Here is a 12,903-nt window from a genome sequence, read left to right as displayed (position 1 = left end):
TATAATGTTTATAGAATTGTGTTCAATATATATTTTTTTAATCTTAACACTTCATAAAAATCCATAAATGTCATTTACAAATACTTAAGTTGTGTAAACAATTAACTGTGTGTTTGAGCTATATTTCAAATGTAAGTAAACTTAAGTAACCATTTAAATTATTTATAAGAGATTTAAATTTGAACAAAAGCTGTGCAAATTGCCAAAAAAATCCACTCATGTTAAAAAACTTAAATAAATGAAATTTGTCCTACATTTCTTCTGTTTTGCAGTATATCTGCTTAATTATCAACATTTTGGTCATGTTTGTTATTCAGATTTTATATTAATATTAGAGGAACAAGAGTGCATAAGGAAATAGGGTGAATGAAAATAAATAAATATAATTTGTTTCTTATTGTTTAATTAACTGTTATTCCAGGTATCAAATACAACACGTTGGGGTCAAGCACAAAAATATTATATAATTATTATCTACAAATATTTCCATAGACTTTCATTTTTACTTTTGTAGATAAATCATTCGATAAACTTTACTACATAAATGTGATCAAAAACCAGGATCAGCCACCATTTTAATGATAATTATAAATGAAAAAACAAGTTTTGCTCATATGATTTTTATTTAGTAGCAGAGTAGAGAACATGCAGTTTGTTTAAATAGCTTTTTTGTGTGTTTTATTTATGCTTTGTTATATGTTATCTGATTAGCATCACTTTACAAACATTAATGAAAGCAATGTTTTACTGGTTATAAATATCATTTTTTTTTAAGTACATTTCCAAGTGCTCTACCATCCAAACGTATTGCTGGCCCCAAAATGCGTTTCTCTTTTTTACATAAGAGCTTTCCAATATAAAGGATCTTTCATGGGATCTAGATCACGCATTGCAGCTTCCAGTCTTTTCATCATTTCATGATCTTCAGCTGTTCTCTTCCCATTCGCAAAATGCTCAGCCAATCCTTTAGCCAAGCCTTTTAAAGCTACTTTACCAACATTTAGGAGGGCTCCTCCTATACCTCTGATTTCCCTCAGTGATTCTTCTTCTAAAACATCCCTCTGACTCAGAGACTGTTCATCATTCTTTACACTAAAAATAAATAAATCAGATTGGTTATCTAATTTTATGACTTTAACATTTTAGGATTAAACTATTATTGTTTTTTTGTATAAATATATTTTATTTTCTGCAAGCACAGTTCATCATAATTAGGACAGGTGGTCACATCTGGCACTCTGAGGGCTTTTGCTTGGTCTGTAGTATCAATGAGCAAATAGCAGACATCAGTAATTGCTTATCAAAAAAGCAGTTCAGTTCTTTAAATTGGGTATTTAGGCGTGCGTATTTGTACCCAATTAGTTTAAGTTTATAACAACTAATTCTCTCTCATTATCACTATTTAGTTCTTGTGTTCAAGAGCAAACACAGCTGGAAGATTTTTTTTATGTGGGCGGGTTCGCTTACTTTTACAAGTTGAACGTAAAAAGTTAGTGCATGAGAGAAACCTAATATGCACTAACCAATTGCACTAAACCCGCATGTAGTTATGAATATTTTTACTTCCAATGTTCTTCATATAGAAGAAAAGGTTCTTTTTATTCTTAAATATTTATTAATATATATCTAATTATGTTTTCATGAAATATCTATCTAGCTATCTATCTGTATCTATATATCTATATCTATATCTATATCTATCTATCTATCTATCTATCTATCTATATAAGTATATACAATTATAGATATATACAGATAGACATATGAATATATATTTAAAAATACAAAGTACATTGTTTTCTCTTTGAAGAACATTGGAATGTAAAATATTTACAGTAAATAAGTAAAACACATTGTAAAACATCAAAATTGATTAAAAATAATTTTTTAAAGTTTTAGGCATGTGAGTGGAATGATATATGTAAACATATGTATTTATGTGTTTATATGTCTTTATATGTTTGTAAATACATATATACACATATAAATACTAAAATACATATGTTAACACATATATACATATAAATATATATATATATATATATATATATATATATATATATATATATATATATATATATATATATATATATATATATATACAGTAGAAAAGAACTGGGTCCAACGGACGGCCTCCGTTGTTGAATGTGGTCTGTATACCATTGAGAAAGGCTCAAGGTAGAGACGAAATGTCTGGTTTCTCTTTTGCTGAATAAATCGGATCTTTGAAAAATTCCTGTGTGCCGGCTGTTCTTGGATCACATTCAACAACGGAGGCCGTCCGTTGGACCCAGTTCTTTTCTACTGTGTGTATTTTGCCCTGCCGAGCACCTGGTGGATGCTTATTTGGCGAGTGCCGTTTCCAACAATCGATATATATATGTGTGTGTGTGTTTATCTCTATGTTAAAGTCCTTTACATGCCTTTTTTTCTAACAACTTATAACTTTTTAATTATTTTAAATTCATAGTGTTATGAGTGTAAATGTACTTTTAAATGTAATTTTGATGGGTTTTGGGCAAATTTTAGACAAGGATAACTTAATTCTGTAAATTGAATTCATAAAACAATTTATATCCCACTTCTGGTTTAAAACAAGATGAGAACTGTTTTGTAATGTGCTGTATTCTGTTAAAATATAGAAATAAAATGTATCCTTCAGTTTAACACCCTTGTTCAAATTACCTTTATTTCTTCTTTGTTTTAATATCTTACAAAATTGTCTGTGCTCCAGTGACGTTTAGTGATAGGAGGCCGGGGAGGCACCTCCTCCCCTGTCCAATCAACGAAAATAAGTTTTTATTTCAGAATAATAAATAAAAAAATATATTTTTAACTTTTTTTTTTGGCCACGCCCCCACCCTAGGTATCCCCCACCCTCCCGCCGGCGCCACCCGATGCTGTGATTCCGGAACACACATCCATTTTGCGCAATGAGGAGGCAGTGAGCCATAACACTGCCCTTCATTATTGTGCAACCTGTGGATGCTGAAACATGTTTACCTCACTTTAAGCTAAGCGCCACCCAGTGGTGGCTCACTGGGCCCCATACACGCTCCAATAGAGGTGGTTCTCAAAACCGCATCTATATTATGGAGCTACATTTCCTCGAATCAGCAGGATCAGCGCTGCAAGGAAGGCGTGCCTGCCTGGCCTGCTGTCCATGTGCTGACTGACTCGGCAGGCTGAGTGAGTGACGTCACATGCGGGGGAAAAGCAGACTGTGTAAGTGTACTGTAGAGATTGAGAGCCAGCCACATGGAGTCACGACTAAGCTCACAGTCTGTCACACTGTCCCTGCTGTCACTGTCACACTGACTGTCTTGAAGACTTCTGTGTGTCTGTGATCCAGAGCAAGCCGCAAGGAGCCGGAGGGAAGAGCAGTGATGTCTGACTAACCGCCCTGAACCAGGGACCTGGAGGACTGTGGACGGCAGGATGCCTGTAAATGTCTGTAAGTACAGGACTCTTGTCCTTTGTTTGCAACTTGCATTGGCATTGGCACCAGCTGCAATTGCATCAGTCAAGCTAAAAAGTTGAAAAGCTCAAACTTTCTCTGTCTCATTTTTTGTTAGCAGCAGATACGGTAATTTATTCATCCTAGCTATCTGTATTAAGTTAATACAGAATTACAGATAGCTAGGATGAATGAATTACCACATCTGCTGCTAACAAAAAATGAGACAGAGCAGGTTTGAGCTTTTCAACATTTTAGAGTGACTGATCCAATCTGGGAATAGCTGCAAAGGGATCATCAGACTTAGTCATATTTACAGTGAAGACAGAGTCTGATGTGGCCGTTTCCATCTGCCCGGGGTGCCTTCTCTCTACCTGCCAGAGCGCAACAGTTAAAAGCTTTTTTTTTGTTCTATTTTTTTTAAATGCTGGACTTTTTAATGATGGCAGCCAGCAGATGGTGCTGAGGAGCACTGGTCAGCCCGACAAACAAGATGAGCTGCAAACAGTGTGAGCGTGGGCTTCAGTGTCAGACAGTGGAATGGCTAATTGTCAGTTAGAGGAGGTAAGATTTGTTTTTTAGGAGTGTCAATCTGTGTTTGCAAATATGGCAGTTCTATGGCAGGGTCCAGGGCTTTAAACATAACATTATAGCACTTAAAATGCTGTGCTAGGAAATAAAGGATGCAAATGAGACTTTTTCATGAACTGCAGATAAGGGGTTTATTTGTCAAAGCTTTACTTTGTATTTGCAGGACTCTTTACAGAGTGATGTGGGGTCTTTGCAGGTGTCTTAAGGGGGGACAAAAAATTGCTTGCACCTCCTTGTGTACCCCCTGTGTGTTTGTGTCACTGTATGTTTGTGTGTTTCCTTGTGTGCTCTCCTGTGTGTGTCACTGTGTCTATGATTGTGTGTTTGTTTGTGTGCCCTCCTGTGTGTATGTGTCACAGTGTGTGTGTCACTATGTGTATGTTTGTGCGTGTCCTTGTGTGCCCTCCTCTGTGTGTGTCCTTGTGTGCCCTCCTGTGTGTGTGTCACTATGTGTATGTTTGTGTGTGTCCTTGTGTGCCCTCCTGTGTGTGTGTCACTATGTGTATGTTTGTGTGTGTCCTTGTGTGCCCTCCTGTGTGTGTGTATGTTTGTGTGCCCTCTTGTGTGTGTCACTGTGTGTGTCCTTGTGTGCCCTCATGTGTGTGTGTGTGTCACTGTGTGTATGTTTGTGTGTGTCCTTGTGTGCCCTCCTTTGTGTATGTCCTTGTGTGCCCTCCTGTGTGTGTGTCACTGTGTATGTTCTTGTGTGCGATCCTGTGTGTGTGTGTCACTGTTTGTATGTTTGTGTGGGTCCTTGTGTGCCCTCCTGTGTGTATGTGTCACTGTATGTGTGTGCCATTATGTGTATTTTTGTGTGTCCCTGTGTGCCCTTCTGTGTGTGTGTGTCACTCTGCCCTCCTGTGTGTCACTGTGTGTATGTTTGTGTGTGTCCTTGTGTGTCACTGTGTGTATGTTTGTGTGTCCTTGTGTGCCTTCCTGTGTGTGTCACTGTGTATATGTTTGTTTGTGTGTGTCTCTTGTGTGTCATTGTGTGTATGTTGTGTGTGCTTTTGTGCCCTCCTGTGTGTCACTGTGTGTATGTTTGTGTGTGTCCTTGTGTGCCCTCCTGTGTGTGTGTGTGTGTCACTGTGTCCTTGTGTGCCCCCTGTGTGTCACTGTGTGTATGTTTGTGTGCCCCCTGTGTGTGTGTCACTGTGTGTGTCCTTGTGTGCCCTCTTATGTGTGTTTGTCACTGTGTGTATGTTTGTGTGTGTCCTTGAGTGCCCACTGTGTATGTCTTTGTGTGCCCCCTGTGTGTGTCACTGTGTGTATGTTTGTGTGTGTCCTTCTGTGCCCCCTGTGTGTGTATCACTGTGTGTATGTCTGTGTGTTTCCTTGTGTGCCCCCTGTGTGTGCCTCAAGACTCAAACTCACTCCAAGTCCAAGAAAAAAAAAATGATAATGGCAATTTTATGTCACTTATGTTGAGTTTTCAGTCAGACCTGGGCACCTTACATAAGGCAGCAACTACTGCAGTGCCACTCATGCACTTATACCACAATGTTCCAGTATATCCTTTTTTACATTGTCTTAGACTTGCAGTGAGTTGGAGGCTTACACCCTCAAGCCTCCAACTCACTCCAAGTCCAACATCACCATGTAATGGCCAAAGTGGTGAATTACATTTTTACTGAAAAATACTGGATTGCTTATACATACTTTAGTGTCATCCCTGTGTATAAAACTTTAAAAACTGCATTATTCTCCAGGCAATTAACATATTGCAGATGAGCTGGTGCTTTAAGTGTTTCTCAACGACAGTCCTCAAGTACTCCAAACAGGCCAGGTTTTCATCATAGCTGAACTAGAACACAGGTGAAATATTCCGCTCACCTGTGTTCTAGTTCACCTGGCCTGTTACTTGAGGGCCCAGATTGAGAAGCACTGCATTAGTGTAACTGCCTAATTTTACAGCTTAATTTAAGTTCAAAGTGACCTGCAGAAAAAGTTTCAATCTCTTCACAGAAAGTGAAAAAAGTTCTGCACTAGACCATGCACTATATTTTTTCATTTGCATTGAATGAGTACAAATGAAGGCTAATCATCATTGTGCAACCTGCCAATTTAATCGTAAATTTAAGATACCTATATTGTGTTCATATAGGAGTTTCTCAGGCATATCATAGCCAGTGCCTCACCAGCCTCTGACGTCACCTCACGTCACTGCTGTGCTCTCATATAATGTAATGTGTATATATATTGAAGGGAAAATGGAAGCAGAAAGCACTTTACTGCAACCAATTTTTTTAAATCTTTATGTCACAAAATTATTACCACATATGGAAATATGACCATTGCATTTTTTAAAACTCTTTTGAATATTTAGTAATTTCTCTGAAATAAAATATTTAAATCTAAAAAACATGAGTTTTGATAGTTCTTTCCTTATTTATTTATTTTTACCTTCGTGCATATGTAGATGCTATTAAAAAGGACACTGCAACTATGTACTTAAAATTCATCTTTACCTGTTAAAAGTAAAGAAAAAAGAACAATTAGGACCACATACAATTTTTACCAAATGTATTGATTTAAATCTTATTAAAGTAACATTAAAACAAAGATAGATTACAGTAAAAATTAAACTATCATGATTCAGATAGAGCATATGCAATTCTAAACAGCTTTCCATTTTACTGCGTTTGCTTTTTGAAAACCATGTCTAACCATGTTGCACAAATATGGCTGTTGTCATGTGGTCAACTAGTTCCCAGTGGTGCATTGCTACTCCTTCAATAAAGGATACCAATAAAATAAAGCAAAAGTTATATTACAAGTAAATTGCAAAGTTGTTTAAAAATGCATTGACATGAGATTAGGGGTTTCATGTCCCTTTAATAAAATAGCGTAAAGTTTATTTTTAGATTACTTACAACCAGACAAAATAGAGACATTAAAAATGAAATAATAACATGCTTAACTATGTGTAGATTATACAATTCCATAGAACATGTCAGTATTAATTTATAGATAAAGATACTGTTCTGTCATGTACAACTACAAGATTACTAATATCCCTTATTGCTAATTATTACTTATAATGTTTAATATTCAGTGTAATATTAACAATAAGAATCTCATTGAATTAATTGTTATTAATATTGTGTTGTTTCTTTACTTTGGTGCCATAAAAAAGAAAGTTATCAGTACACTCTCATAAGAAGTATAAATAAAATTGTTACAAATATATAAGTATTAGATATAACATTTGCTTACCAGGATCTCAGGATATTGTTATAGGTTATCAGATATCTTGATGTGATGGTCTCTTAGGTGTGAAGGATTTACACCTATATATCTGTGTCTAATTAGTAATATCTTTTCAAATTATCTTGAACAAATTTTCTAATAATTAATTTTGTAAATTAATATTTGTGTTAAATGATTTCAGCAAAGTAATTTACTTTATAAAAGCAAATAATATTATCACCTTAATTAAAGTCAAACATTACAGTTTCATATTTTAATTATATAACATGATGTAGCAACTGACTATGATTTGTTTTATATATTTGTATTGCAAGGAGTGTATGATTAATTAGCTTGTGTTTGTTCATATGTGTTTCAGTGTGTCTTTAACTGTGTGTGTATTAAAGACCGAAACACCGGTCAGATAGATAATTAGAAAGATAGATGGATAGATGAAAGATAGATAGATTAGATAGATGATCATTGCATTAATCAACTTTAGTAGAACAAAGTCCTTTACATTAAAATCTGACATATAAAGAATAAAATATTGCTTTCTAAGTGTTTTAAAAATAATTTCTTGAATATGATTCTTGTTATAATACTTCCTAATATCAATCTTTTTATTTTTCATTCTTTTGCCATCAATTAAATATTGAACAGTCCTTCTAATCATGGAGATTCTCTACATAGAATATATATACAGAATATATATACACACCCAGCATTACATAAAATATTAGGGATCTGAATACATTATTGTGTTAATGCATTAGGTAAATTGAAATTTGAATCAGTTGGTAGTAGTTTTAGAGATTAGATAAGCAGTTGTGGTTAGTGTTAAGTGGAACTTCTAATGCAAAATGACATACTCAAATTTGTAAAAACATGTCATATATAAGAAGGATGAAGAGAGCACTCACCGTGAAAAAAGTGGTTTATTTAAACTTAGCAAACGTTTTCGGGGAATATCCCAGTCATCAGACAAGTGAAACACAACAATTATTAGTGCACTTAACAAAAGGTACTATTTATGCAACAGGCAGTCTCCACACCACAGACTCTCACGAGTGCACGCCAGCCCAAAACTGGAAGTGGTCATGAGTGACGCCATCACGTCAGCGCCGGCGGTGCGCAAGGCAACTGTTGAGGTCAAAGTAAACAAACATGGTTGCTATGGTAATATCAAGTGATACAAATGGATAAAAATAGTTACATTTTTGTGTGTAAATAGTGCATACTATCTGTCTCTTATTAATGAATGTAAGCAAGGTCTACTGCCATATAGCAACTTGTGTGACTTTTAAAAATGTACATAGAGAGTAGGAGTCCACTGGGAGGGAGGGGGGGGGGGGGGGGAGAAAACAAGAGATCCTAGTTTTATTTGAAAAACCATATAAAGAATGAAAGAAGTGTTCAGAGAAAGAAATAGAGATAACATAGTTAGAGAAAGAGAGGATCTTAACTATTATAGAACTGCAGATAATTTAGCTACAAAATTCTGCTATTGGGCATAATTATTTATTAAAGGGACAGTTAAGTCCAAAAAAACTTTCATGATTTAAATAGGGAATATAATTTTAAACATTTTTCAAATTTACTTTTATCACCAATTTTGCTTTGTATTCTTAGTTGAAAGCTAAACCTAGGAGGGTCATATGCTTATTCCTTAGACCTTGAAGACTGCCTCTAATCAGAATGCATTTTGACCACTAGAGGGCATTAGTTCATGTGTTTCATATAGATAACATTGAGCTCATGCATGTGAAGTTACCCTGGAGTGAGCATTGATTGGCAGAAATGCAAGTCTGTCAAATGAACTAAAACAAGGGTATATTTTGCAGAGGCTTAGATACAAGGTAATCACAGAGGTAAAAAGTGTATTTCTATAACAGTGTTGGTTATGCAAAACTGGGGAATGGGTAATAAAGGGATTATCTTTCTTTTTAAACAACAACAATTCTGATATTGACTGTCCCTTTAACTAATAGGAACCTATCAATCACAGCTATAAAATCCAGATGGAAATAAACCACCTTGTACAGGGAAGCTATTCCATTATTTGGAGGGGAAAATTCTATAGAGGCTATATTCAAAGAAAAAGAGTAGGAGAAAAAAAGAGAGAGTTTGAGAAAAAAAAAGGTTAAAGAATGAAAGATAAAAGAAAGAAAGCTAGATGGGTAAGAAGGCTGGGGAGAAATTAGATATGTATAATAAGAAACTTTTTGGTATTGGAAACTGTCTCATTATAGAAAGCAATGTCAGTCCAGATGGGTATTTGTAAGATCTGGTATAAACCTAGTGGATCACAACTGCGGATTAAATGGGTGGAATGTATGCCCTTCAGATAAGATACAGAATGAGTTGTGCAATGTATCTCCTTGTTTGGCAGTAGAAGAATTACTGTTGAATTCGTGTAATCCTGATCAGTATTTCTGAGTCAGGAAAGGTTGAAGATAGTTAAAGTATAATATAAAGAATTGTCTCTTATAGTGGAGGTATAGTGTTCAACCACTAACGTAGTAAAGTTTAGTTTGTTAGCTCTAATGAGAGGTTGCTGTGTGCTTAAGTATATTTTATGTATCTCTTTAGGCAATAATATAACTGCTAGTGATTGGTGATTCAGCAGCACAGAGGTTAACAGAGATTGCTGAGCCGGTGTCGTCAGTGTCTCCCTGAGAGCGCTGAGTGAGAAGAGAAACTGACAGGCTGCTTTGTATGTGTCTCCCTGTGAGCGATGTGTGAGAACAGAACAGACAGGCTGCTTGGCTGCATATGATCAGACACGCTGTGTCAGGGAAGCGTGCGCAGCGTGAATCAAGCTCCGGTTAAATGATGTGAGTAGTTAAGGAGATATTGTATTAACTCCGGAAAGTCACACTCATAGAAATACAAGTCCTGTAAGTAGCGGTAGTTCAGATGAGCTGACAGAGTAAGTCCGTGAATGCGGGGAGAGAAAATGAAATCCTCCGGCTGCAGTTACAATTAGAGCTGGAATCGATGTGTGCTCTGGTGCTAAATGACACTTGTTAGCGTCTAACAGAACAATGAGCAAGTTAAGGTTTATGAACCTGTGAGTTGAATTTAGGAAAAAGGCTTCTTGTTAGGAAAAACAAATCATCCGTTGAAATAGGAATGAAATCCTGAGAGTAAGGTAGTTTCGGTGGCTGGTCCGGATATCTGCTGGAAACTAGCTCAAACAATACTGAAGCAAGAGAGAGGGCGTGTCCAGAGTTTAAATAACCTTGCAAGGTGTGAGCACAGGTAGAATTAAAGGAGCAGGAGAGTAATGGAAGTAATCCGTGACATAACCCCCTCCTCAAGGTAGCTGCCCTGCAGCTACACATCTCGGCCGGTCCGTATTCCTCCTGTGAAACAAGGAGACCAATCTGGGAGCATGTACATTTGAGGAAGGTTCCCATGAATCATTCTCATCAGTGAAACCTTTCCAGTGGATCAGATATTGCAGAACTCCTTTGAAGATACGGGAGTCCTGTATAGATTCAACCTCGTATTCCACATCGGAATTGAACAAAGCATTTGGGGGAGATGTGGTGTCCTTCTGTCTTGTCTCTCGATGTGGTTTCAACAACGAAACATGGAAAGTTTGATGTAAACGGAAACTGGGTGGTAATTCCAAGGTAACTGCATTCTGATTCACTATCCTTGAGATTGGATATGGTGCAATGAAAACTGGGCTGAGTTTCTTGCTAGGAGTTTTAAGTTTGATATTCTTGGTTGACAACCACACTAAATCACCTATTTTGTAAGCTGGTGGTTGGCGACGACGAAGATTGTAGTAATGTCTTTGTTGTGCTTGAGCTTCCGTAATTTGGTTCTTGAGATCGTGGAATAGGTCTTGAAGGTTCTTAGTGAGGTCATCTACCTTTGGACAATTTGAATCTGTTCGAGGATGAAGTTGGAAGGTGGGATGGAATGCATAATTAGCAAAGAATGGTGTTTTAAGAGTATTGGAACTTGTCGAATTATTGTAAGCATATTCTGCCATAGATAGGGTGGATGCCCACTGGTTTTGTTGGTTAGAACAATAGGATCGCATATACTGCTCGAGCCATTGGTTTACTCTCTCCGTTTGCCCATTCAATTGCGGGTGAAAAGAGGAGGAGAACCGAAGTTCGACTTGCATGGTGTCACATAACTGTTTCCAAAATCTGGAAGTCCGTGTAACTTTACTATATTATTCAGAAATAGCATCGCAAGTTCAGATGAAGTGGGTAGCTTGTGATAAGGCAAAAAATGAGCCATCTTAGTTAGATGGTCAACAACGACAAGTATGGTATTGTAGCCATTTGAAAGCGGAAGTTCTACTATAAAATCCATTCCTATGGATTGCCAGGGACGGTCAGGAATTTGTAGGGGTAACAGAAGCCCGAAAGGAGGTTTTTTTTTATCAGTTTTCGAAACTGTACAGACATGACAGCTTTGGATGTATCTTTGTACTGATGACCTCATGGAGGGCCACCAGTAGGTGCATGAGAGAAGATCAAAGGTCTTATTGATTCCTAAATGTCCTGCCATTGGTGAGTCATGATGTTCTTTTAACAAATTATCCCGTAGAGGGGGTGGTACATAGAGCCGTCCCAGGTGATAATAGAGACCGTCATGTCCTAGAGTGAGATTCTGTGTAGACGTGAGAGTATCTTCTTTCTGGAGGCCCTTGAGAATTTCAGGGTAGGTCGGAGATAATGCAATAATTTGTTCAAGTGGATAAGACATCCGCTTTCCCATTCTTACTACCTGGTCTGTAGGTTATATGAAAATCAAAACAGGAGAGGAATAAGCTCCATCTCAACTGTCTGGCGGATAAAGTTCAGTTAGTCAGGAGGTATTCCAGATTTTTGTGGTCCGTGTATATTAAGATGGGATGTTTACTGCCCTCTAAGAGATGTCTCCAGTGTTCTAAAGACACCTTGATCACTAACAACTCCTTTTCGCCGACAGGATAGTTAAATTTGGCTGGTGTCATTACCCTGGAAAAGAATGCTACAGGGTGTAGTGGTTCATCAGGTGTTTTACGTTGTGACAGAATGGATCCAAGTGCATAGTTGGAAGCATCAACTTCGAGTACATAATGGGAATCCGGATCTGGGAAACTTAGAATCGGTGCTTTAGTGAAGGTATCCTTAAGATGATTAAAAATAGAATGTGTTTTGGGTGTCCAAACAAATGGAGTATTAATACTAGTTAGAGCTGTAAGAGGTTTAGTTAGAGTTGAATAATTCTTAATAAATTTCCTGTAATAATTGGAGAAACCCAGGAATTTTTGGAGGTCTTTTTTGGAGGAAGGAGTAGGCCAATTCTTGATTGTTTCCACCTTGGAATCATCCATCTGAATACCAGCAGGTGTGATGGTATAGCCCAGGAAAGTGATGTCAGAAGTATGGAAGATATACTTTTCTAACTTGGCAAAGAGACGGTGCTGAAGGAGGCGTGCGAGCACCCAACGGACGTGTTTTTAATGTGTTCTGTGATGTTGTTGGAGTATATGAGGATATCATCTAAGTAAATGACAACACAGATGTCAAGAAGGTCTCGGAAAATATCATTAATGAGATATTGGAACATTGCTGGGGCGTTGCAAAGCCCAAATGGCATCACCTTATACTCATAGAGCCCATATCTTGTTCTGAAGGCGGTGAGCCATT

General features: G+C 37.0%; 1 pseudogene; it reads right to left on the bottom strand.

Moving 5' to 3' along the window:
- Positions 1-604: 604 nt before the first annotated feature.
- LOC128653334 (bombinins BLP-7/GH-2-like) lies at positions 605-6,511 on the bottom strand (annotated as a pseudogene).
- Positions 6,512-12,903: the final 6,392 nt, after the last annotated feature.

Source organism: Bombina bombina, chromosome 3 (assembly GCF_027579735.1).
Source record: "Bombina bombina isolate aBomBom1 chromosome 3, aBomBom1.pri, whole genome shotgun sequence".
In the NCBI taxonomy this organism is placed as follows: domain Eukaryota; kingdom Metazoa; phylum Chordata; class Amphibia; order Anura; family Bombinatoridae; genus Bombina; species Bombina bombina.
This window is presented reverse-complemented; position numbering and strand designations above follow the sequence as displayed.